General features: G+C 40.2%; 1 long non-coding RNA gene and 1 pseudogene across 1 annotated transcript in view; one reads left to right on the forward strand and one right to left on the reverse strand.

Annotated features, from left to right (window-relative positions):
• Positions 1-11,193: 11,193 nt before the first annotated feature.
• The window catches only part of LOC139036491 (uncharacterized), a 32,682-nt gene continuing 16,208 nt past the window's right edge, over positions 11,194-27,667 (forward strand). The window contains exon 1 of the long non-coding RNA XR_011489253.1: positions 11,194-12,149. This is a non-coding gene — a long non-coding RNA (uncharacterized lncRNA). The remainder of the gene's footprint in view (positions 12,150-27,667) is intronic.
• On the reverse strand, positions 22,364-23,095 carry LOC110137158 (large ribosomal subunit protein uL1 pseudogene; annotated as a pseudogene).

Below are 27,667 nucleotides of genomic sequence, written 5' to 3' on the forward strand. Positions count from 1 at the left end.
TGGTAGCCTAGAAGAGTGCAGTAGTAGCTTTGATAGTTCATTGGTTTGTTTATAAAAATAACATTTTTTCCTGATTGCATACTAATCATATAATTGCACAATGTTGGGAAAATATAGAAAAACACACAAAGTACCTATAATCCTCATACTCCAGAGATTGCACTTGTTAATATTTTGGTATATAACTTTCTAGTGTTTTCTTAGGCATATGCATTATTATGTGTTAAAAATAATCTCTTTTCTATAAAATGAATAATTCAACACATATTTGCTGAACAGTGATTATGTACTGTTGTGTTTGACGCTGGATTATTGTAACTTTTAAACATTCTTATAAATATACTATGCACATTCTCCCTAATCACACGCCTTTTATAATCTGTTTTTAAATAAATTTGAGCCTTGACTACCCAGCCCCATTGTGGTTAGGGGAATATGCCATTTGAGAGCAATAGGGAAGAGAACTGGGACTTCCCTTTTGGCTCAGTGGTAAAGAATCTGCCTGCTAATGCAGGAGACATAAGTTCAATCCCTGAGTTGGGAAGATCCCCTACAGAAGGAAATGGCAACCCATTCCAGTATTCTTGCCTGGGAAATCCCCTGGACAGATGTGCCTGGCGGGCTACATGGGGTCATGAAGACTTGACTTAGTGACTGAAACCACAACAAAACAACAAGGGAAGAGAACTGGCCTCCAAGGAGGCCTGGTCTGAGTTCATCAGGTCACCATGTGATATTATGTTCAGAGTTTGGTGAAGGAATCGCTTACTGTTTCCACTCAGTATGACAGAAGTTCCTGGAAAGGTCATCCAAGGACTGATAGGAAAACAAGAGGAGTACTTGGAGAGGTATTATTTGAGAATCATCTTCAAATCATATGTTAAATTAATATTCTGATAAAATAATGATTAGATCTCATGGCCAATATTGAACTATTTAGATGTAAAAGACATTACATACTTCTAGATCATATATTTGAATTTAATTTTCCCAAAGATGATTCAGAATTGAAGCTTCTGGTATCGATTAGCTTTAATTTTGACATATTCTTCTCTAGAAGGCCTCCCAGGTGTCACAGTTATAAAGAATGCACCTACAATGCAAGAGACACAAGAGATGAAGGTCTGATTCGTGAATCTGGAATATCCCCTGGAGGAGGAAATGGCAACCCACTCCAATATTCTTTCCTAGAAAATTCCATGGACAGAGGAGCCTGGTGGGCTACAGTCTGTGGGGTCTGTAGAGTCGGACACAAAGAGTCAGACACATCTGAGCAACTGAGCATGCACATTACTCTAGGCAACTCTTGGACCCACTTTTTAAACCTCTAACCTTTCCACCTCTAAGCAACCCCTACTCTGAGATATTCTGTACACCGCCCCTGAAATAAATTCCTTGACCAACACTGCTAGGCTGAAGAGAGCTGGCTCTGTCGGTCATGGAGCTTAGAGTCCAGCAGAGGAAGAGAGATACACTGTTAAGCATGCAAATAACTAACTGTAAATTGAGAAAATGAAGGAAACAGCTCTTGGATAGAGAATGTGAGACGAGACTTGAATGAGGAGACAGCCACAGAGCCGTGCAGAAGATTTCAGACGCAGGGAACAGTTGATGTGAAGACCCTGGTAGTTAGCATGTCTTCAGAACTGAAGGATGCCAAGTGCAGCTGGAGAATCTTGAGTGCCTGCTGAGAGGCTTCAGAAGGTGTGAGAGTGATGGGCAGGGATGTGGAGAGGTAGAATCGTCATACGTAGGACCTCAAAGTCCATATGATAGCAAACTTGGATTTTAAGGACAGTAAGAAACCACTGAGAGTAAGCAGGTAAATAATATTTAGAAATACAATACCATTTACATTTTAAAATAATTTATTTCTATAGCTTAAAGAGAATCAGTTAGAATGGAACCACTGGAGAAGCATGCAGATTAATAAGAAGGCCATTGTAGTTCAGGCAGGAAATGATGGTGACTCGGGTGAAGGTGCTAACCTTCAGTGTGGTGACAGTAGGTGTAGAAAATGTTGGTGGATGTACTCTATAGCACCACTATCCAATAGCAATATAATGTGAACCACAAATATAAGCCAAATGTATATTTAAAAATTTCTTGTGACCATATTAAAAAAGTAAAAGGAAATAGATCAATTTTAATAATATATTTTATTTAACCCAATATATTGAAAATATTATCACTTACAGAAAATCAATATAAAAATTATTAGTTGCCTTTCTCTTTTTTGTACTATGTCTTCAAAATCTGATGTGTATTTTATACTTAAAGCACATCTCAGTTTGGTCCAGCCCCATTTTAAGTACTCAGGGGCCACATGTGGCTGACAGCCAATATTAGATAATACAGCTGTGTAGAATTTGGTGGTCCATTGGATGTAAGGAATTAGGGAGAAGGGGAATTCTAGGATAACCCTATGATTTCTAGTTTGAATGATGGGTATGTGGTAGTACCTTCCGAGATGAAACAAGTTAGGGGCAAGAAAGGGTTTAAGAAGGAATAAAGATGCAGGTTTAGACATGGTAAACCTGAAATGTATATAGAGATAACCTTGTCACCTCTGTGAATTAGCTGGCAATGACCTGGCTCCTTTTTCCCCGAGGAGGAGAGGCTGCACTCTACTACCCTCCCCAGAAGAATGCCAGGATTGTTCCGAGTACTGGCAGACATGTTTCTTGAGAACCATGTGCCCCAAATATAGGACTTGTGCCTACAAAACTAAGTTCAGTAGTGGAAGGGGGCAGGATTGCTCTGTCGGAGGATGTACTCACAGTGGGTTCAGTTCCTCCCTGGCCCAAGCAGGCCTCCCCATAGGATGGCTAGAGAACAAGAGAATCAAGCAACCTGTAGACTTTCTGCCTGTGAATTAGTTCCACTGTGCTCCAAGTAATGCTTACTGGTATTTATGAGAAGCCCTTAACTAGACAAAAAATGCTGGAGGGGACTTCAGGTAGGCATGCCAGAAAGGCCATTTGAATACATGAATGGAGGTTGGAAAAGAATTAATTTCCTTTTTTTGCAGCTTTATCAGAGTCAATGGCATACAAATAATATTTAAATCCTTGATAATGGTTTAGAGGAGCAGCAAAGAGTAGAGTGTGAGACCCAGGCTGAGGTTCTCCAAATGTCGAGGTTAGATGGGAAAAAAAACTAGGGCTGCTTGGAGCCATGGAACCTTGGAGAACAGAATATTTTGAGAAGGTGGCAGTGGTCAGCTGTGGTGATGCTGTGGTCAGAGGTGGAACAGGAGTTCTTCAGAGGTTTCACTATTGTCCTCGGATGATATGCAAGCCTCTGACGTTCAAAGCCCTCCACCGGCTGCTGCTTATCCTCTGCTCCACCTACACCTTTTTGATTTTTGTTTTTGTTTCCCTAAGCCTGTTTTTGTGCTTTCCTCCATCTCTAGTTCCAGGATGTAGTGCTTTTTATGTCTTTTAACCTTCAACCCTTACCTCAGTTGTTTCATGTGATTTGCTATATTGTTGTTCAGTCACTCAGTTGTGTCCGACTGTTTGCTCCTCCGTGGTCTGCAGCATGTCAGGCTTCCCAGTCCTTCACTATCTCCGTGAGTTAAACTCATGTCCGTTGAGTTAATGCCATCCAGCCATCTTATCCTTGTTGTCCTCTTCTCCTTCCTTCAATATTTCCCAGCATCAGGTGGCCAAAGTATTGGAGCTTAGGCTTCAGCATCAGTCCTTCTAATGAATATTCAGGACTGATTTCCTTTAGTATTGACAGCTCTGAGCTCCCTGCAGTCCAAGGGACTCTCGAGAGTCTTTTCTTTTTTTTTTGGTGTTTCTTTTATTTTTTATTTTTTTAATTTATCTTTTTTCCATTTATTTTTATTAGATGGAGGCAAATTACTTTACAATATTGTAGTGGTTTTTGCCATACATTGACATGAATCAGCCATGGATTTACATGTATTTCCCATCCTGATCCCCCCTCCCGCCTCCCTCCCCATTCCATCCCTCTGGGTCTTCCCAGTGCACCAGGCCTGAGCACTTGTCTCATGCATCCAACCTGGGCTGGTGATCTCTTTCACCCTTGATAATATACATGTTTCGATGCTGTTCTCTCAAAACATCCCACCCTCGCCTTCTCCCACAGAGTCCAAAAGTCTGTTCTGTACATCTGTGTCTCTTTTTCTGTTTTGCATATAGGGTTATCATTACCATCTTTCTAAATTCCATATATATGTGTTAGTATACTGTAATGGTCTTTATCTTTCTGGCTTACTTCACTCTGTATAATGGGCTCCAGTTTCATCCATCTCATTAGAACTGATTCAAAGGAATTCTTTTTAATGGCTGAGTAATATTCCATGGTGTATAAGTACCACAGCTTCCTTATCCATTCGTCTGCTGATGGGCATCTAGGTTGCTTCCATGTCCTGGCTATTATAAACAGTGCTGTGATGAACATTGGGGTGCACGTGTCTCTTTCACATCTGGTTTCCTCGAGAGTCTTTTCTAGCACTGCAGTTTGAAAGCATCAATTCTTCGGAACTTAGCCTTCTTTATGGTCCAAGTCTCACATCCATACATGGAAAAACCATAGGTTTGACTAGAGCCACTTTTGTTGGCAAAGTGATGTCTCTGCTTTTTAATATGCTGTCTAGGTTGGTCATAGCTTTTCTTCCAAGGAGCAAGCGTCTTTTAATTTCATGGCTGCAGTCACCATCTGCAGGGATTTTGGAGCCCAAGAAAATAAAGTCAATCACTGTTTCCATTTTCCCCCATCTATTTGCCATGATGGAGAAACGCTATACACTCAGCAAAAGCAAGACCTGGAGCTGACTGTGGTTCAGATCATGAACTCCTTATTGCCAAATTCAGACTTAAATGGAAGAAAGTAGGGACAACCACTGGACCATTCAGGTATGACCTAAATCAAATCCCTTACAGACTGTATAGTGGAAGTGAGAAATAGATTCAAGGGATTAGATCTGATAAACAGAGTGCCTGAAGAACTGTGAATGGAGGTTAGTGATATTGTACAGGAGTCAAGTGATCAAGACCATCCCCATGGAAAAGAAATGCAAAAAGGCCAAATGGTTATCTGATAAGGCCTTACAAACAGCTATGAAAAGAAGAGAAGCGAAAGGCAAAGTTGAAAAGGAAAGATATATCCATTTGAATGCAGAGTTCCAAAGAACAGCAAGGAGAGATAGGAAAACATTCAAGTGATCAATGCAAAGAAATAGAGGAAAACAATAGAATGGGAAGACTAGAGATTTCTTCAAGAAAATTAGAGATACCAAGGGAAATTTTCATGCAAAGATGGGCTCAATAAAGGACAGAAATGGTATGGACCTAACAGAAGCAGAAGATATTAAGAAGAGGTGGCAAGAATACACAGAAGAACTATACAAAAAAGATCTTCACGACCCGTGTAATCATGATGGTATGATCATTCACCTAGAGTCAGACATCCTGAAATGTGAAGTCAAGTGGGCATCACTACAAACAGAGCTAGTGGAGGTGATGGAATTCCAGGTGAGCTATTTCAAATCCTAAAAGATGATGCTGTGAAAGTGCTGCGCTCAATATGCCAGCAAATCTGGAAAACTCAGCAGTGGCCACAGGACTAGAAAAGGTCAGTTTTCATTCCAATCCTGAAGAAAGGCAATGCCAAAGAATACTCAGACTGCTGCATAATTGCACTCATCTCACGTGCTAGCACAATAATGCTCAAAATTCTCCAAGCCAGGCTTCAACAGTGCATGAACCTTGAACTTCCAGATGTTCAATCTGGATTTAGAAAAGGCAGAGGAACCAGAGATCAAATTGCCAACATCCACTGAATCATTGAAAAAGTGAGAGAGTTCCAGAAAAACATCTACTTCTGTTTTATTGACTATGCTAAAGCCTTTGACTGTGTGGACCACAACAAACTGGAGAATTCTTCAAGAGATGGGAATACCAGACCATCTGACCTGACCTTTGAGAAACCTGTATGCAGGTCAAGAAGAAACAGTTAGAACTGGACATGGAACAACAGACTGGTTCCAAATATGGAAAGGAGTATGTCAAGGCTGTATGTTGTCACCCTGCTTATTTAACTTATATGCAGAGTACATCATGTGAAATGCCAGGCTGGATGAAGCACAGGCTGGAATCAAGATTGCTGGGAGAAATATCAATGACCTCAGATATGCAGATGACACCACCCTTATGGCAGAAAGTGAAGAAGAACTCAAGAGCCTCTTGATGACAGTGAAAGAGGAGAGTGAAAAAGTTGGCTTAAAACTCAACATTCAGAAAATAAGATCATGGCACCTGGTCCCAGCACTTCATGGCAAATAGATGGGGAAACAGTGGCAGACTTTATTTTCTTGAGCTTTAAAATCACTGGAGATGGTGACTGCAGCCATGAAATTAAAAGACGTTTACTCCTTGGAAGAAAAGCTATGACCAACCTACAGAGCTTATTAAAAAGCAGAGACATGATTTTGCCAATAAAGGTCGGTCTAGTCAAAGCTGTGGTTTTTCCAGTAGTCATGTACGGATGTGAGAGTTGAAGTATAAAGAAAGCTGAGCACCGAAGAATTGATGCTTTTGAAATGTGGTGTTGAAGAAGACTCTTGAGAGTCTTTTGGACTGCAAGAAGATCCAACCAGTCCATCCTAAAGGAAATCAGTCCTGAATATTCACTGGAAGGACTGATGCTAAAGCTGAAACTCCAATACTTTAGCCACCTAATGCAAAGAACTAACTCATTTGAAAAGCTCCTGATGCTGGGAAAGATTGAAGGCGGGAGGAGAAGGGGATGACAAAGGATGAGATAGTTGGATGGCATCATAGACTCAATGGACATGAGTTTGAGTAAACTCCGGGAGTTGGTGATGGACAGGGAGGCCTGGTGTGCTGCAGTCCATGGGGTCGCAAAGAGTCGACACAACTGAATGGCTGAACTGAACTGAGCTGAATTTGTCGTGAAGTAATGGGACCAGATGCTATGATTGTAGTTTTTTGAAATGTGAGTTTTAAGCCAAATTTTTCACTCTTCGTTAAGAGTTCCTCTTTGCTTTCTGCCATTCGGGTCTTATCATCTGCATACCTGAGGTTATTGATATTTCTTCAGCAGCCTTAATTCCAGCTTGGGCTTCATCCAGGCTCACATTTCCATGTTATACTCTGCATACAAGCTAAATAAGCAAGGTGGCAATATACAGCCTTGATATACTCTTTTCCTATATATTTTTTGCTATATGTTGTGCATCTGCTATACTTATTTGGATACCACTTCTGGATGTCAGGTGTTAATTTCAATTCATAAGATATTTATTAGTAATGAATTCATAATAATTAGGGTTGACAATATTAAACAAGAAACTAAGTGCCTGTGCTATTTTTTAGACCAGTGCTCTGCAATAGAACTTTCTGCAACAATGGAAATTGCTCTGTCTGTTACATCTAGTAGGCACTACCTCATGTGGCTATTGAGTATTTTAAATGTGGCTCAAGAGACTGAGGAACTGAATTTTATTTTAAAAAACATTTAAATTAATTAAAATGTAAATTTAATTAGCTATATATGACTGGTGCCTACCATATTGGAGAATGCAACTTTAGACCATATGTTCTGCTTAATAAAGTCTCTCCATAGCAATAGAAAGTTTGGTCATACTATTCTCATGCATGTCTGGTAACCTACTTCAAACAACATAAGCAAGCCTATTTTATTTTTTAGGTCCTTTGTAGCCATGAAATTTTTACATTCTACTAATGAGGTGACCCCTGAAATTTTTGTGGTCAGTTTCAACACATACTGTCTTTTACATCTGAAAACCTGTATAGAAACTACCCGGAACGATGGTTATAAAACCTGCTTGATTAGATTTTTACAATCATCTAATGAACTGTTGCTTTTATTTAAAGTTTTTTTCCTAAGAACTTACCAGTTACTTCTCTACGACAGGAAAGTTTTCACAATCTGTGCCCCTCCATATGCACTGACTTTCTGTCGTGTGACTCATCTGTCTCTAGACTCTGATTTTACTTCTTTTGTGTCATACCCCTTTTTTCTAGGCTCCAAAGTAGAATGCCAGAATTCCTGTTACTTGATTGTTAATTGATCTTGAACGTCAATTTACACATTATTGCCTAAACTCACTTTGTATTCTAAATCTGTTATCAGTCTCAGAACTTTGTCCCACAAGCATGTATTACTATAGTTTTAATTTACTTTTTTATAGTTTAAGGATCATTCTTTCTCAGTACACAAGAAGCTGCTCCTTCCTTTATTAATGGCTGCATAGTGATCTTTTGGATGGGTGTACCATCATTTATTTAACCAATTTTAATCAAGGGGTGTTTTAATCTATTGCCATAAAAATTTTTCTGCAGGGATGTCTTTCCATGTCATTTTTTTGCAAGTACAAAATATTTATAGGACATATTCTGAGAAATAGAATTGTTGGATCAAAGATATGTGCATTTAAAATTTTGGTAGATGTTGCTGAATTGCCTATGGTCTCTACTACACTTCTGGGCTTTCTTGATGGCTCAGCAGGTAAAGAATTGGCCTGCAATGCAGCAGGCACAGGAGACATGGGTTCGATCCCTGGGTTGGGAAGATACTCTGGAGAAGGAAATTATTACCCACTTCAGTATTCTGAAAAATCCCATGAACAGGGGAGCCTGGCGGGCCACAGTTCAGTGGGTCTTAAAGCATCGGACACAACAGAGTGACTAAGCACTCACGCACACTTCTGCCAACAGCGTGTGGGGATGCCTGTCTCTCCACCAACAGTAGGTTTTTATTTTTTATCAGTACCAATCTGTTAGGTGAAATTGGTGTCTCCTAACTTCACCTGGGGTTTCTCTGGTGACTGACTCAGTGGTGAAGAATCTGCCTGCCAACGCAGGAGACACAGGGTTAATCCCTGGGTCAGGACGCTCCCCGGGAGGCGGGCAGGGCAGCCCACCCTGGTGTTCTTGCCTGGAGCGTCCCATGGACAGAGGAGCCTGGTGGGCTACAGTTCACAGGGTCGCAAAGAGCTGGACTAAACAACAGTGACAAACTTCAATTGACATTTGACAATTGACATTATTATGAGTGAGGTTGAGCATCTTTTCATGTATTTAAATCCTCATGTATTTCTTTTTCTTTAAATTGTTTTGTGCCTGTTGATCATTTATCCCTCACAAGTGAATTGTTTGTCTTTTTGCAGGACCTTTTTGTGTATTAAAGGAAGCTAGCCTTAAGGCTGTAATAATGCTGTATTCTTTTCCCTAACTTTTAACTTTAATCTGGTTTTTTTTTTTTGTCATGTAGAGTATTTTAATTTGCATGAAGTTGGTTTTATTAGTTTTTCTTTCATGGTTTAGAAAGGCTTTCACATTCCAATATTATAAAATCATTCTCCATGTTTTCTTCTAGTGCTTTATGATTAAAAATTAAAATTTGATCCATTTCAACACCATTTGTTGAATAATTCTTCACTGAGAAACATTTGTTTCATTTCTTTACTATTATCTGTCATATGATATTGTTTCCATTTATTCTTTCTACATATGTATGACTTGTAGCATTTTAAAGTTTTTCTTTATATAGCTTTGACACAGTTCTTGCTAAATTTTATTACTAGGCATTTAATATTATTGCTGTAGTTTTAATAAATGGGATCTTATTAATATATTTCATTGTTTTGTAACTGATTGAAGCCCTCATTGTTTTATACAAAAAGGCTATTTATTCACTCATTTTATCTTAATATTTTTCACATTCCTTTCTCTAATTATTATTGTGTCAGCTGATACTTTTATGAAATGTTAAATAATCATGCTAGTAATAGACATTCTTTTTCTTAACTTCAATTGAAATGCGTTTCAATTGTATTTCTTAATTAATCATGATGTATATGATGTTATAAAATGGTGTGAAGTAAGACATTATCCCTTTTTTATTAAGAATTACTTAGTTAAAATAAAGAATAGACATTAATTTGGTCAAATACTACTATTTAATCTATGGAAATGATTATGATTTTTCTTTTCTGCTTATTAATATGATGGATTAGATTAATACATTTGCAGATAGTGAGTATGTATCATTTTGGTATGAACATAGCTGACCAGAATGTATTATTTTTTTAATGTGCTGCTAAATTCCATTTGATAATGATTTAATTAAGATTTATGAGTTGTTCTGTCACGGAGTCGTGTCTGACTGTCTACCACCACATGGGCTTCAGCAAGCCAGGCTCTCCTGTCCTATACATTTATAATTTAATTGATTTACATAGTTTTTTTGCGTTGAGTTTTTTTATGTTGAGATTTGGTATCAAGTGTTTTGCTGACTTCATTAAAACAAAATGATAGTGTTATTAGCAAATGATTTATTTTCATGAATTTGAGCAAAGGAGTCTATTGTTCTTTTAATATTCTCTAGTTCTGTGGTTATTTCTAAGTTTTACTTAAAAAATACAATTTTTTCTCCACTTAAGTTAGAATCATGAGTGTTTATCTAAAGTATTTATCTTAAGAACTGACATTAAAAATACATTCTGCCATTTTTTTCCATTTTCTGTTTAGTCTTTTCCTGTTATCTTTATTTTGCTTTTCTTAGGTTTATTTTATTGTCCTTTTTTAAGATCTTGAGCTGAATGTGTAATTCATTCGTTTTCATTTTTTTGGACAGTAATAGAATTTTCTGAGACTATGTTTATTCTTCTGAGCATTGCTTTATCTTTTAAGTTCTGTATATCATTTTTATTACTTTTATTTTGTATGTATTTGTGAAAAATGGTGAGAGAGCTGAGCTTTTATCCTTTTTGCAAGATAATAAGGTAGCCTGCCACAGTTTTGTGGATGCTCTGACTCCTGGGTCAGAGACAAAGGGTTATTTATTACTCACAGCAATAATGACAGTCCAAGAATTAGTAATTGTGCCAGTTCCCTGATCCCCACTTTTTCCCAAGGTGATGTGAAAGGGCTGGGTGGCATCTGCATACACAGTGAGTTGCATTACAGGAAAGAATCCCTGAGTTTAGGACGCCTGAAGCTTTTATATTGGCCAGTAAACCTAATTGTCTTTTGAAGCTTCAAATGGAGATACTATCTCTGTCTTCCAAGATCTGTTCCAAGATCTTTCGAGGCTATTCAGTGTACAGATGTCCTTGGACAGATAGTCCAGAACAAAGGAAGTTAGTGCCTCAGCTTGCAACATGTACAGAAACGTGAGACTTGTGGATAATTGTTTCCTAACAATGTCCACCCCTTGTTTCTGTTCTGTCTTGACTGCTAGTGATTTCCCCTGAGAGTATGTCACTCTCGGCTACTCCAATTAATCTGAACAACCAAGATTAGAACCAGATCCATTCACTTTGTGTCATGTAAACACATATGTATTCAACAGGACTCTAAGCAGTAGATGAGGCTATAGTATATATAGCATAGTATATAGTAACTATAGTATTGACCTAACCATGCCCCTCATGCTTCCAGATTCACCTAGCTGAGCAACTCCCATAAGTCATTTGGGTCTATTTTAGAAAACAAGACGGCTTTACTAATCCTTGCTGCTGCTAAGTCACTTCAGTCGTGTCTGACCCTGTGCGACCCTATAGACAGCAGCCCACCAGGCTCCCCCGTCCCTGGGATTCTCCAGGCAAGAACACTGGAGTGGGTTGCCATTTCCTTCTCCAATGTGTGAAAGCGAAAAGTGAAAGTGAAGTCGCTCAGTCATGTCCGACTTGTAGCGACCCGATGACTGCAGCCTACCAGGCTCCTCCGTCCATGGGATTTTCCAGGCAAGAGTACTGGAGTGGGGTGCCATCGCCTTCTCCATGACTAATCCTTAGAGAAACGCAAATCAAGATGGTGCACCTGCCGTGGAAACAGTATGGCACTTCCTCTATGATTAAATATGAAGTGTCCATATGATCCAGCAATTCTGCTTCTGGTTATACATCCAAAAGAATTGAAAGCAGGACCTTGAAGAAGAACTTGCACACCTGTAATTATAGCAGCAGTATTCATAGTAGCCAAGAGGTGGGAAGCAACCTAAGTATCTACTGACAGAGTATTGGATAAACAAAATGTGGCATAGGTATACAATGGAATACTATTCAACTTTAAGAAGAAAGGAAATCCTGTCATGCTACAACATGGATGAACCTTGAGAATGTTATGGTAAGTGAAATAAGTCAGTCACAAAAAGAGAAATATTGTATGATTCCACTTTTATGAGGTATCAAAAAAGTCAGAATTATAAAACACAAAGTAGAATTGTAGTTTTTAGGGACTTGGAGGGAAATGAGGCGGTGTTGTTTAGGGGTATAAAATTTCAGTTTGTAAGATGAAAAAAGTTCTAGAGAGCTGTTGCACAACAATGTGAATATACCTCACATCACTAAACTATACACTTAAAAATGTTTAAGGTGGGGGAATTCCTTGATGGTCCAGTGGTTAGGGCTCCATGCTTTTGCTGCTGAGGGAGTGGGTTCAATACCTGGTTAGGGAACTAAGATCCCTCAAACCATGAATTATAGCCAAAAAAAATAGTGTAAAAATAAAAAAATAAAAATAGTTAAGAAGGTAATGATATTTTACTGCAATTAAAATAAAAACAAAATCAAGTGGCTTTCTCCTTCACTTCAATTTATATATTGATTTATCCATTTTTCGACTTCAACAATTAACAAAATCATGATAAGATTAGCAATTTATTCCTATTTAAACTTTATCTCTACCCACTTCTGCATTCCCTGATTATATTGATGTAATATAATTTCAGATATAAATCTGAGTATGTATGTCCAAAAGGTAAGGATTACTAAAACTTTAAATTTATCTGTTTGGCTCAGTTCAGTTCAGTTGCTCAGTCGTGTCTGACTCTGTGACCCCATGGACTGCAGCATGCCAGGCCTCCCTGTCCATCACCAACTCCCGGAGTCTACCCAAACCCATGTCCAATGAGTCTGTGATGCCATCCAACCATCTCATCCGCTGTCATCCCCTTCTCCTCCTGCCCTCAATATTTCCCAGCATCAGGGTCTTTTCAAATGAGTCAGCTCTTCCCATCAGGTGGCCAAAGTATTGGAGTTTCAGCTTCAATATCAGTCCTTCCAATGAACACTCAGGACTGATCTTTAGGATGGACTGGTTGGATTTCCTTGCAGTGTAAGGGACTCTTCAAGAGTCTTCAACACTCCAGTTCAAAAGCAACAATTCTTTCTTTCTCAGCTTTCCTTATAGTCCAGCTCTCACATCCATGCATGACTACTAGAAAAACCTTAGCCTTGACTAGACGGACCTTTGTTGGCAAAATAATGTCTCTGCTTTTTAATATGCTGTCTAGGTTGGTCAAAACTTTCCTTCCAAGGAGTAAGCGTCTTTTAATTTAATGGATGCAGTCACCATCTGCAGTGATTTTAATGCCCAAGAAAATAAAGTCAGCCACTGTTTCCACTGTTTCCCCATCTATTTGCCATGAGGTGTTGGCACCAGATGCCATGATCTTAGTTTTCTGAATGTTGAGCTTTCAACCAACTTTTTCACTCTCCTCTTTCACTTTCATCAAGAGGCTCTTTAGTTCCTCTTCACTTTCTGCCATAAGGGTGGTGTCATCTGCATATCTGAGGTTATTGATATTTCTCCCAGCAATCTTGATTCCAGCTTGTGCTTCTTCCAGCCCAGCGTTTCTCATGATGTACTCTGCATATAAGTTAAATAAGCAGGATGACAATTTACAGCCTTGACGTACTCCTTTTTCTATTTGGAACCAGTCTGTTGTTCCATGTCCAGTTCTAACTGTTGCTTCCTGACCTGCATATAGGTTTCTCAAGAGGCAGGTCAGGTGGTCTGGTATTCCCATCTCTTTCAGAATTTTCCACAGTTTATTGTGATCCACAAAATCAAAGGCTTCGGCATAGTCAATAAAGCAGAAATAGATGTTTTTCTGGAACTCTCTTGCTTTTTTGATAATCCAGTGGATGTTGGCAATTTGATCTCTAGTTCCTCTGCGTTTCCTAAATCCAGCTTGAACATCTGGAATTTCAAGGTTCATGTACTGTTGAAGTTTGGCTTGGATAATTTTGAGCATTATTGTGCTAGAATGTGAGATGAGTGCAATTGTGTGGTAGTTTGAGCATTCTTAGGCATTGCCTTTCTTTGGGATTGGAATGAAAACTGACCTTTTCCAGTCCTGTGGCCACTGCTGAGTTTTCCAATTTTGCTGGCATATTGAGTGCAGCACTTTCACAGCATCATCTTTTAGGATTTGAAATAGCTCAACTGGAATTCCATCACCTCCACTAGCTTTGGTCGTAGTCATGCTTCCTAAGGCCCACTTGACTTCACATTCCAGGATGTCTGACTCTAGGTGAGTGATCACACCATTATGATTATATGGGTTGTGAAGATCTTTTTTGTATAGTTCTTCTGTGTATTCTTGCCACCTCTTCTTAATATCTTCTGCTTCTGTTAGGTCCCTACTATTTCTGTCCCTTATTAAGCCCATCATTGCATGAAATGTTCCCTTGGTATCTCTAATTTTCTTGAAGGGATCTCTAGTCTTTCCCATTCTATTGTTTTCCTCTATTTCTTTGCACTGATCATTGAGGAAGGCTTTCTCATCTCTCCTTGCTGTTCTTTGGAACTCTGCATTCAAATGGATGTATCTTTCCTTTTCTCCTTTGCTTTTCACTTCTCTTCCTTTCACAGCTATTTGTAAGGCCTCCTCAGACGACCATTTGCTTTTTCGCATTTCTTTTTCTTGGGGATGGTCTTACTCCCTGTCTCCTATACAATGTAACAAACCTCCGTCTATAGTTCATCAAAAAACTTTGTCTATCAGATGTAGTCTCTTAAATCTACTTCTCACTTCTCCTGTATAAACATAAGGGATTTATTTAGGACATACTTGAACAGTCTAATGGTTTTCTCTACTTCTTCAATTTAAGTCTGAATTTGGCAATAAGGAGTTCATGATCTGAGCCACAGTCAGCTCCCAGTCTTGTTTTTGCTGACTGTATAGAGCTTCTGCATCTTTGGCTGCAAAGAATATAATCTATCTGATTTCAATGTTGACCATCTGGTGATGTCCATGTGTAGAGTGTTCTCTTCTGTTGTTGGAAGAGGGTGTTTGCTCCGACCAGTGCATTCTCTTGGCGAAACTCTATTAGCCTTTGCCCTGCTTCATTCTGTACTCCAAGGCCAAATTTGCCTGTTACTCCAGGTGTTTCTTGACTTCCTACTTTTTCATTCCATTCCTCTATAATGAAAAGGACATCTTTTTGGGGTGGTAGTTCTAAAAGGTTTTGTAGGTCTTCATAGAACCGTTCAACTTCAGCTTTTTCAGCATTACTGGTCAGGGCATAGACTTGGATTACCATGTATTGAGTGGTTTGCCTTGGAAATGAACAGAGTTCCAGTTCAATAGCTCAGTTGTGTCCAACTCTTTGTGAATCGCAGCACACCAGGCCTCCCTGTCCATCACCAACTCCAGAGTCTACCCAAACCCATGTCCATTGAGTCTGTGATGCCATCCAACCATCTCATCCTCTGTTGTCCCCTTCTCCTCCTGCCCCCAATCCCTCCCAGCATCAGGGTCTTTTCCAGTGAGTTAACTCTTTGCATGAGGTGGCCAAAGTATTGGAGTTTCAGCTTCAACATTAGTTCTCCCAATGAACACCCAGGACTGGTCTCCTTTAGGATGGACTGGTTGGATCTCCTTGCAGTCCAAGGGACTCTCAAGAGTCTTCTTCAACACCACAGTTCAAAAGCATCAATTCTTCAGTGCTCAGCTTACTTCACAGTCCAACTATTACATCCATACATGACCCCTGGAAAAACTATAGCCTTGACCAGATGGACCTTTGTTGGCAAAATAATGTCTCTGGTTTTTAATATGCTATCTAGGTTGGTTATAACTTTCCTTCCAAGGAGTAAGCGTCTTTTAATTTCATGGCTGCAGTCACCATCTGCAGTGATTTTGGAGCCCCCCCCAAAATAAAGTCAGCCACTGTTTCCCCTTCCATTTGCCATGAAGTGATGGGACCAGGTGCCATGATCTTAGTTTCCTGAATGTTGATCAGTCCGTCGTTTCTGAGACCGCATCCAGTTTATCTATTGAATTTATCTATTGAATCATCACGAAACCATCGCGCCTAAAAAATTAGTGATTTCTGGTTGATGTGCCTAAGTGTAGCCATCTTGTTCTAATCCTGCTTAGAATTTATGGCATTGTTAATTCTATATCTTGATGTATTTTTCAGTCTTGGAAAATAATCAGGCATTATCTCTTCAGACTTTTTTTCTGCCCTTCATTGTCTCCTGTTCTCGGATTCCAGTTATATGGATGTTAGACCTTCTCACTGTAGCACTTATGTCTCTATCTTGGTTTATAGCCAACATATCATAAAGAAAACCCCACAGAAAAACCTGAGTCTTGGAGTTCCTCTGAAATATATTTGGCAGGATAATTTATTGACATAATTTAAAAATTTTTCCACAATCCCCCGAAGTTGTCATGTACTCACTCTGGGCTTCCTATCTTCAGGATGTTGTAAATAGCCCTTATCATGAAAGGTCTGAAAAGAAGAACGTGGATAAAAATAGGAGTTTCTTGATACCTAGAATAAAACCCCACCACCCAAGTTTTTGTTTTGGGAATACAAACATAGGTGGAGAGTAGCAATGGGAACATGAAGTTTGAGTGTTTGCTGAGGAGAACTAGGGGTCCAGAACTGGCAAGAGTGGGCTTAGCTTTTAGAGACTGGGGTAGGGTGCCAATCTAGGTGACAGCTTTATGAATAGATGGAACCTATATACTTTAGACTTGAAGTGAGATCTGATGGGAAGTTGAGCTGGGCCTTGTTGATGCTGTGGACAGGGAGCACTTATAATTGTCTCGGAAGTTGACTTAATAGATCCTTGACACAGTGAGTGGTGTGGCCTGTCTTTGAACTGGTGGGCTTGAGCATGGAACATCATGTGTGACCATGATGAACTGAGGGTCAGAAGAAGAGATTTACCCCATCCTCAGGGTTGCACCGGGGGTGTTGAGGGCGTGAAGGCAGTCTCTCAAACGTGAATTGGAATATCTTGCTGCCTCTGGCTGCTAGGAGGCTGAGCTGGGTTTTTTTCCCTGCATAGCACATCCCCATTTATTGTAACCTAGCTTGCCCGTGAACGTTGTGGAACAAACTCATGCCTTGTTTCGTCCCCAGATCTACTGTTCTCACCCAGGTGTACTTCTGTCTTTCTCAGGGTAGTCTAAGTGAACAACAGAAAGGATGTGGAAAGGAAATTCAGGAGAGCTCTTTTATTTCCTGACTTCCTTTGTTAACAGCTGTAACCATCTTTAGGAAACTTCAAAAGGACACAGAGAACAAAGGAGAAAAGCTGAGACTGCCATTTTGCGGTGCAGTAGACTTAGGTGGGAGAGAGGAACCTTGACAGAAGCAACAGGTAATAGCAGTTGAAGGTGAATCAGACAGATAATTCTCAGAAAGGAAAGCATGCTGTTCACAAGTTAGGTCAGGAATGTGGCCTGAAGTGTATGCTGGCAAGAGACTTCTGTCTAGCCTTAATCTATTAGACACTGTCCCACACCTTCACCCCTTGATCCCAGTCTCTGTCTTCACCTACCATATGTGATCCTTCTACTATGGTGGCTCCAAATAATGGTGGCCAACGTCGTTGTTGTTGTTCAGTTACTAAGTCGTGTCCAACTCTTTGCGACCCCACAGACTGCAGCATGCTCAGCTTCCCTGTCCCTCACTGTCTTCTGGAGTTTGCTCAAACTCATGTCCATCGAGTCAGTGATGCTAGCCAACCATCTCATCCTCTGTTAGCCCCTTCTCCTCCTGCTCTCAGCCTTTCCCAGCCAACGCTAGTGTCTTGTATTCAGGGCAAGGGAGCCCAACTCCTGTTGCTTAACAGGGAGGGAGTATGCCAGAAGAACTGAAGAGGTGTTACTGGGAAGCTGTGCCACAGGCGGAAAAGCTTGGAGCTCTCAGTGAGTTTTCTTTCTTTAAAATGTTGTTGCTTATCTGTGTATGTTTGGCTGCTCTGGGTCATCTTTGCTTTTGCGTGGGCCTTCTCCAGTTGTGGCGAGCAGGGCTGCGCTTCCTCACCTTGTGGGGCTTCTCGTTGCGATTGCTTCTCTTGTCGCGGAGCTCAGGCTCTAAGGCACACAGGTTCAGTGGTTGTGGCGCACAGACTCAGTTGCTCTGCAGCGTGTGAGATCTTCCCAGACCAGGGATTGAGCTCATGTCCCCTGCGTTAGCAGGCAGCTTCCGACTTAGACTGCGCTACCAGGGAAGTCCCAGTGGAATTTCTCATAAAAACTCTGTGCACAGGTCTATGGTATTATTTAGCACAGGTGCATCTGGTACTATTAAACTATTAGCACAGCTATGTCGTGGGTTATACAGGATTCCTGAGAGACCTGACCAGTGAGTATAACATTCTTTCTATGGTAAAATGAGTGACAAAAGAACCTTTGGATATAATCTGTAAATTGGATTGGCCTGATTAGGTTAAAAGGCCCATCCTGCTCCCCAGCTTTAACGTCTACCCCTGTGCAAAGAAGGTAAGGTCTTTTATACTGACAGATAAGCCACACACCCTGATTTTAAATAAAGATAAAGATTGGCTCCTTGTCAGAGTGCTTGTTTGGTTTAGGACAGGCCATACTTAATGAAATATGGCATTAAATGGGCCTTTTAAAGGAGGCAGTTTGTACAAAGTTCTCTACCATTATCAGACCATCTGTGTTTACTTTTGTGTGAAAGTAAAAGTTTCAATCTTATTTTGGATCAAAAATGGCATTGCTCATTGTGATAACGAGTATGAATATCACTCAGTAAAAAGTAAATAAAAATGGGGGTTTTATTTTTTTATTGGTTGCCATTTTCCATGGAGAATGAATTAAATACGTGGAGTCGAAAGAAAGGTAAAGAGAGGCAGTTGACCAGTTTAGTCATGTTTTATATAATACTTGTTTTTCTTTTACATGAACATATTTTACTATCCATCAGGACAAATTAACATGTCTTGGGCCTTTAAAAACTGTAAAAAAATAATTTTAATGGTTCCCATAACAGCTCCAGATGAATGCTGGAAAACAGATATCCCAGACTGTCAAATAGCGTCTGTATTGCTTGGCTCTCTTGTAACTGCAAGTAAATGCTGCTTTTGTATGAAGTTTCCTTGACTGCCAGTGGAAGAACTGTAGCACATTTATTGCAAACAAAATTGGAATGGGAATGTGACATGTTACAACAGAATGGTACCTAATCCTTTCTCGCCAGTTGGACTGAATTAAAATAATAAATCATTAGGACAATAAATTATTCTTGGTTATAAGAAGGTATAATTTAATGAAAGAGATTTTTTAAAATGGCAGGTTCAGGGACTTTCCTGATGGTTCAGTGGCTAAGACTCCACATTCTCAATGCAGGGACCCCGAGTTCGATCCCTGGTTGGGAAACTGGATCCACAGACCACAACTATAAGATACTGCATGCTGCCACTAAGATCTGGTGCAGCCACAAAAAAAAAAAAAAAAGTGACAGGTTCATACTTACATTGCTTATGATACAGAGATTTTATTTAAAAATGTGGTTTCTTATCATCTGGAGAAATAGACTTAGATCCCATGTAAAGTTACTTGTGTTAAATGGGAAAAAATAGCAGGCAAGCTTCAGAGGTGAATTGAACTATGGAATGAAAAAGTGTTTACAACAAAGGCCAGTTCCTACTCTGTTTACTGCAAGTAAGGAGCTTCAGGATGTTGTCCTGTTGGAAAGGGGTGACTCATGCCATCATTTATTGCAGTTAATTGCTTGTGTTTGTGAAGATCACGGTATGTTGCAAAGCAGGGCTGAGTAATCCACGGCGACCTTTTGTGCTATCAAAGCTTTATCAATTAGAAGCCCCTTATTGTAAATTCAGAGAACACCCATTGAGTGCCATCAAAGAAGGATCTTGGCTACTTAAGCAATCCAGTTTTGTTTTGTTTTTTTCCTTTTTTGGCTTTTTTTCCTTCAAACTGAATCCTCTCTAGGGTACTATTTCCAAATCTGCAAAATGAAGCATATTGAAAATGTTTTCTAACTTTTAAGAAGTGTTGTGCTTTTCATAAGCAGTAGTGGGAATTTCAGAAAACTAGTGTTTTTTTCCCCCTGCTACGTGCCTTTCTTCTTGAGGTCCCCAAACTGGCTGGCTGGCTAACTTCTGGTCACTTTCTTTTCCATCTGCTTCACTCTGTTGACACTTGGCCTGAGAGGTGTTTTGCAAACTTTGTTGAATGTTTCAAAATTGTAAATTAAAACCGTTATTTTTACTGTACTTTGCTTTTGAATCAGTCTTAAAATATTTGTTCATTTTCATTCACTTATCTCCAGATATGATTTTTCATTTATTTTCTTTCACGTTGTTGCAGTTTCTGACATTGTTTAATGCCCTGCATCCCCAGCTTTTGACATTGTTGAATTTCCTCTTCTCATCCCTTCTTGAAATTCTCTGCTCTGATGTATTTTATGACACTGCATTGTCCTGGATCTTCTTTTATATACTTCTCCTTCCTCTGTTTCTTTTCTTTCTTCTTACTCTTCTTTCTCCTCCTCTTTCTTCTCCTATTCTAAAATTGTACTATCTTTTCTATATTCTTTAGTTTGGTTATTAACCAAGGCTTAGCTTTTTTTTTCTCTCTCTCTCTTCTACTCTCTTGGCATGCTCATATACTCTATTTCTCAAGTTCCAGGTCTACATTTCCAACTGCTGTGGAATGTTGCTACCATTTCCATCAAGAACAAATTCCAAAATCAAACTCAAAATCTCCCTCTGCCCAGATTCAGGACTCCTAATGACTAACATAGTGTCTGACACATATTAAAGACTCAAATATCTGTTGAATTATTCAGTAACTTGGAAAGAGACATACTGGGGTAGGGGACGAAACTGTTTCTGGGCATGGTCAGAGCTGAAGGTCAGGCTTGAAAACCCAAAACTTGTGGCCAAAAGTCAAAATGTAGTATCCAAAAGAGAGTAATTGACTCAGGTCCAGTTTGGACTGTTGTCTAAGGGGTTTGCTCTGATAAAGAAAAGGCAGTAGAAGTCTGTGGGACAATGGGATTATACTGTTACTTTTACTCATAGGGATACTCATAGGGATACGCTTGATGGATACTCATAGGGGATGTGCAATTGGTAATGTCCTAAGTGTCCTGCTTGAAAATGCCTTAAGTTGTTACTGGCCCTCAGTCAGTGTCTGGGGGAATAGACTGTGATATAAAGGAAAAATGGATAAATTGGACCACATCAAAATTGAAATCTTTTGCTTTTCAAAAGATGCTATTAAAAAAATGAAAAGGGAAGCCTTGGACTGGGAAGAAATATTTTCAAAACATATTTAATAAAGGGCTTGAATCAGAATATATAGAGAAACTTACAACTCATTAATAAGATGTCAAAGAAACCAGTACAAAATGGGCAAAATAAATCAATAGGTACTTTACTAAAGAAGATATAAAAATGGCAAGGAAATACATGAAAAGACACTCAACATCCTCATTCAGTTCAGTTCAGTTCAGTCGCTCAGTCATGTCCGACTCTTTGCGACCCCATGAATCACAGCACACCAGGCCTCCCTGTCCATCACCAACTCCCGGAGTTTACTCAAACTCATGTCCATCGAGTTGGTGATGCATCCAGCCATCTCATCCTCTGTCGTTCCCTTCTCCTCCTGCCCCTAATCCCTCCCAGCATCAGGGTCTTTTCCAGTGAGTCAACTCTTCACATGAGGTGGCCAAAGTATTGGAGTTTCAGCTTCAGCATCAGTCCTTCCAATGAACATTAGAGAAATGCAAGTCAAAACCACTAGAATTTCAAAGTGGCAGTAGAATTTCAAAACCATGTGAAACCACTATACACCCGCTTGAGAGGCTGAAATTTAAATGACTGATGATTCAAAGTGTTGACAAGAAGATAAAGCAACTAGGACTGTCATATACTGGTGAAAATGCAAAATGAAAAACCACTTTGGAAAGCAATTTGACAGTTTCTTATAAAGTTAAACATATACTTATTGTATGATCCAGCAAGCCTACTTGGAGATCTTTGCCTTGGGAAAATGAAAGTAAGTGTTCAGACAAAGGCTTGTAGGTAAATATTAATAGCAGCTTTATTTCTAATAACTCCAAACTGGAAACAAGCATTTTGGAAAAAACAAGTGAATGGATAACCAAAACATGGTGCAGTCATGTAATGGAATGCTATATGGCAACTTAAAAAAAACTAAAAAAAGATGAGTGTGGAGAGGTAGACTGGGCAAGGTAAGGACTTTTAAAGTCATGTGAAGTTTAAACTTCATCCGAAGAGTGACTGACAGGTTTTTTTTTTTTTTTGATGGTTTAGTATGGTTTATTAAGCTGTGCCTTAGTACAGACGCTGGGGCTTGCCCATGGTGCTCTTAATGTACAAGGCCCTGACGTTCTGCCAATTTTTCTTGAGCAATGACACCAGGAAGTTGACAGCTAAGTGGATGTTGTACACAAGCTCATCATCTGTCATCTTCACGTGGCCAACAGCCACTGCCAGACACAGCACCTTCTTCATCTGGAACTTGATCGTGGACTTCACTTCATCAACTTTGGCCACCATGTTCTCATTGTGGGTCAGCAAAGAAGGGAACTTGCCAGCCTTGTTCAGGCCTGGGCCCGGGATTCGGGGGATCTGCTTGATCAGAGACTCTGAAGCCAAAAAGGCATCATATTTCTTGGCCAGCTTCTTGACCAGTTTCTTATTCTTGTTGAGTTTCTTCAGCGCCTCAATGTCCATGTGGGGGATATCCACAGCCTTGGCCTCATCACAATGCTGCTGGTCCCCCAAGACACACACGGAGAACTTGGGGCGGGGAGTGGACTTAAGCCTGACGGTGCCCGAGAAGCGTTTGTCCTTCTGAGGGTCATAGTTCTTCAGGCTGATCTGAAGCTCCACAGTCTCCAAAAACTTCCTGCGCTTGCGCTGGTTCCCGTGCAGGACTTCCCGCACCGCCTCGTAGAGGGTGTCGCGGGAGACTTTGCTGCTCATGGTTCCCTACACCGCGATAACCGGAAAAGAGCGACTGACAGGTTTTAAGCCCTTTTTATCATGTGATGTTAAGAGCTGACTCATTGGAAAAGACCCTGGTGCTGGGAAGGATTGAAGGCAAAAGGAGAAGAGGGCAGCAGAGAATGAGATGGTTGGGTGGCATCACTGACTCAGTGGACATGAGTTTGAGCAAACGCTGGGAAATAGTGAAGGACAGGGAATCCCGGCGTGCTGCAGTCCATGGGGTTGCAAGGAGTCACACATGAGTTACTGACTGAACAACAGCAACAAATCATGTGATGTGATTTCTAATGTATGTCTGTGGCTGCTGTGTGGAGAATGGGTTGAATGGAAAGATCTTTACCAAGAGGGTGTTAGATGATAGTGCTATGGGTTAGGGGAGTTGCTGGAGGAAATAGAGATGGGTGGATTTCAGAAATATTTGGGAAGTAGAATTTCTTGTGGGAATTGATAAGGAAGGAGAAATTGAGAATAGCTTCTAAGTTTCTGGTTTGGGTAACTGGGTGTGTGGTGGTGCCTTTCACAAGATAAAGAATAAAGGAGCAAGAAAAGCTTATGGGCAAGGTGATGACTTTAGTTTTATACATGCTGCTTTCGAGGTGCCTGAGAGGCATTCATATTGTGTTTAGAGACAGTTGGATATATCAGTGTGTTGCTTAGAAAACAGGTCTAGGCTGCAGGAACATGTCAGTTCCATGTAGGTAGTAGTTGAAACCATTCAATTGGTCCCTGATGAGTAGGATGAAGAAAGAGGCCTGTAGCAAAAACCTTATGAGAAATTCTTATGCTCTATGGGGAGGTAGGAGGAAAATTAGAAGAGTATTGTATTATGGAAGCCACTAGAAGAGGTGAATGATCAACAGTATCAAATGGAATTATGTCATTGAAGAATATGATTTATTCTTAGTTATTACATGTTGTAGAATATTTGAGAGGTGCTCTTAGAGTAAAAGATGAATCACTGTTACACAATTAAAAAGAGAAGTTAACCGTTTGATATCTTGTAAAAAAGGCAGCACTTTTTTTTTTTTTAACGTTTTCAATATAGATGGAAGAACTCAGGGTTTTCTATTATTTTGTTTTGTTTTTTCCCGTCCTTGGGCTTTCCTCCTTCATTAGAGACTTTAAAAGCACTAAACATTAAAGAGCTTACAGAAATCCACTTACATACATTATGGGTGGAGAAGCTTGTACTAGATATTCCCTTATTTACAAACCTTTGAGCAAGAACATACTTTTTGCAATGTTTGTTTAATAAATACTATCCACCTTAATTCCCCCTTTCCCTTTGGTCTCTTTCATGCCTGAATGGGTGTGACTAGCTTGAAGAGATCAATGGGAAAAGGTTTTTGATCCCCCTACTTTAAGCAAGAAGTGTTTGTTAAGTGGGCAAGTCGATCTGTCAGTGATGGATAGAGAAGTTTTTAACTGAAATACCAGTTGTTTTCAAATTGATCTTATTGCCATGGTCAGCTTTGTTTGTTTGTGGCAGGATGCTGAAATGAATGTCTACCCGCCCCCCCTCCCCCCGATGCCATCTTTCCCTTTCCTTTTTTCTGATTGCCTTCTCCTAAAAATGAAAGAAAAAAAAAGGTTTTGAAGAGCTAGAATTTTACTTTAGAGTGATAAGCAGGAGAGTATTTTTAAGGAATTGAAGATCACAGTTACAGGAACTCAGCCTGGGAAATGGTTGTAGGTGCTTACCAAATCATAGTTCCAATCAGTGTCAGTTTCTCCTGTTACTCTGGGAGGGGAAGAGGACTTCCAAGCTCTGTGTCCCAGTCATCAGTTGATGACTTTCAGCTCCACATACCTGTCTGGGGTAACGGGACTGGACTCTGAGCATTTCCCTGTCACAGTGAGCAGTGTTAAGCTTTGTCAGTAGAGGTTGCTGGAGGGACGCTGCCTCTACCTGCTCCATCTGCTACGTTTTGCTTTGGGGTCTGTCAATGTGTGTGTGTGAGTGTGTGTGTCTGTCAGTGTGTGTGTGTGTGTGTGCGTGTGCACGTGCTGGGGGCATCTCCTGGTGCTCTCCCTGAGATGTGCCCCAGAATGGGCAGTCCACTGGTGACAGATCTGTCCTGATCCTTGCTTCAGCCCTCCCAGGGGACATTGGTATACCCAGGTGTCGTGCTGGCAGTGGCAGCCTGATTGCTTCTCCGTGTGCCCGCCAGCCGTGCGTGTGCTCGCCAGCCGTGCGTGTGCTCAGCAGTCCCCGATGATGGTCCCGCATGGACGCCTGTGCCCCAGGCTGCATGCCAGCAGTGGCGCTCTGCTTCCTTCTCTGTGCTCACTCGAGAGCCTCTGTTCGCCTGCTCCCTACAGCGCTGTCTCACTCTCCTGTTACTGTGGGCCAACTCTGGCCGTCAGACCAGGAAGCATCTCCACTATGCCGTGGTCTGCAACCGTAGCTTCTTCAATGAGATCTTTACCCATGCCTTGCGGAGGAGACTGTCCACCCAGATTTCTTCTTCCTTGTGTACTGTTCAAGGCATGTGCCTTCCTCTGTCACAGCTAAATAATTTTCTAAAGCTAAGCTTCTGCAAATTACTGTGTGGTTTCTGTCTCCTGAGTGCACCCAGAATGATGCACTCTCTTGCCTTTATTATGTATACGTCTGCCAGATTACTCTTCTTGAAGCTCACCTCTAATTTAAACACAAACCAAAAAAAGACACCCCCACCCCAGCCCAAAACAGCAGTGATCCTTGAGTGATTTGGCATTGTCTGGCATTTGAGACCCTCCACAATCTGGTCCTTCCTTGCCTTTTCAGTCCTATTTTCTACTCTACCTAAAATAACCAAGGCAAGCAGCACTGTTCAGTATAAAAAGTCCAGTCCTAGGTTTGACTTCTATCACTTACCACCAAGCACACAGGCCTTGTCCTTCAGCTCCTCTGAATTCCACTTTGCTCATCTGGAAAACGGGATACTAACACCACAGGGCTGTTGTGAGGTTCAATTAAATAATGTATGTGAAAACTAAGAATTCTGAGATTCTTTATAACTAACGTGTGGCCATACATGTAGTGTTTTTTTTTTTCTTTTTAGAAAAGGTACTCCCATGTGAAAAATAATTGCTGTCAATCATTTGTCAAGTATTTATCGGTGGGTTAAAGGGGATATGTCTTTCTAGAACTCAAAATTATGTCTTATTTTTCTATTTTATGATTTAGCTTGTTTCAAGATGGGTGAAGTAAGACATTAAAAATATCTTGATTGGTTTTCTTTTCTTTGCCATCAGAAACACGAAATACTTTGGGTTTAAAATTTGGGGGTAGGGTAGAACATTTATCTCCTTTGTTACTTGGTCCGGAGGCTCTCCATTCATTACTTGGTTAGATCATTTCATACGTATGTGTGAGTTCATTAAAGTAGTATTCCTCTACCATATACTTTGGTTGTACATGTGCTAAAATATATAGAAAAGTAAAAGTGTGAAAATGTTAGTCACTCAGTTGTGTCCTACTCTTTGTGACCACATGGACTATAGCCCATGAGGCTTTTCTGTCCATGAAATTTCCCAGGCAAGAATACTGGGTTGACATTCTCTTCTCCAGGGGATCTTCCCCACCCAGGGATCAAATCTGTGTCTCCTGTATTGCAGGCAGATGCCTTACTATCTGAGCCACCAGGGCTTTTTGTAAGCTGTAAAATAGAAGTAAATGAATTATTTTTAGAAAATAAAGCAGAAATGGAGAAGCTCCTAAATTGGTGAGAAGTTCAGCTTATTCAAAATTCAGATCCCTTGGGAGAGGTATTCCTCTTCCATGAGAATGTGATAAAGTGTTGTTGAGTCTTAAGCCTGTGCTACAAGATGAGAGACCCAACTGTTTGTGTAGAAAGAGGAAGGTTTCTCTAGTTGCTTATGGATTGGACTCATCTTTGTGGGGCATCAGGCCAGTCTATGAATGTTTTCATAAACAGGTGGTTCTTCTGAATTCCTCATTATCTTGGTTGGATATATAGTGCTGGAGGAAAAAAAGCCTATTCCCGGAGAACTCAAAACATGAATATAAAAGACATTTAAAAACTGTTAAAAAAAAACTTCCTTAAGGAGGAAATACAAGGTTCCTTCTTTTGTAGCCTGAAAAGAAAGGTGAGTTCGACAGAGGGTAAAAATGAAGACAAGTAGCCGTTCCAGTTTTGCTTAGACAAAACCTGTATTATCTAACCTTTCTATAGTTCTTTGTATTTTCCAAAGACCTTTACAAATGCATTTTTCCCTCATGTAACCATCCTCCGATCAAAGCAGGTTAGCATTCATCTTTCCATTTTCTAGATGGGAAAAAAGAGTTCCAGAGAAGTGAAGTCACCTTCATAGGTCTTAGGGTGAGTCAAAGGTAGAATGGGCTTTTGAACCTTTGACACAGTTTTTGGCTTAATTACTCTGCAACGTGTTGTTTCCTGTCTTGACTAAAGCTCTACAAATTGGTTAAAAAGAATCCCTAATCTAAGAAGCCAAGTCTGGATTTCTCAGTAGAGGATGCTCTGTGAGAAGGCTTTTGGTTTTATTAAAATGGAGATTCCTTTGGGCCACCCTGCTTAGAGGGCTGTGGAGAAGAGCTGAGGGGGTTCATAGTTTTTGGA

The sequence above is a fragment of the Odocoileus virginianus genome, chromosome 1 (assembly GCF_023699985.2).
Source record: "Odocoileus virginianus isolate 20LAN1187 ecotype Illinois chromosome 1, Ovbor_1.2, whole genome shotgun sequence".
Lineage (NCBI taxonomy): Eukaryota > Metazoa > Chordata > Mammalia > Artiodactyla > Cervidae > Odocoileus > Odocoileus virginianus.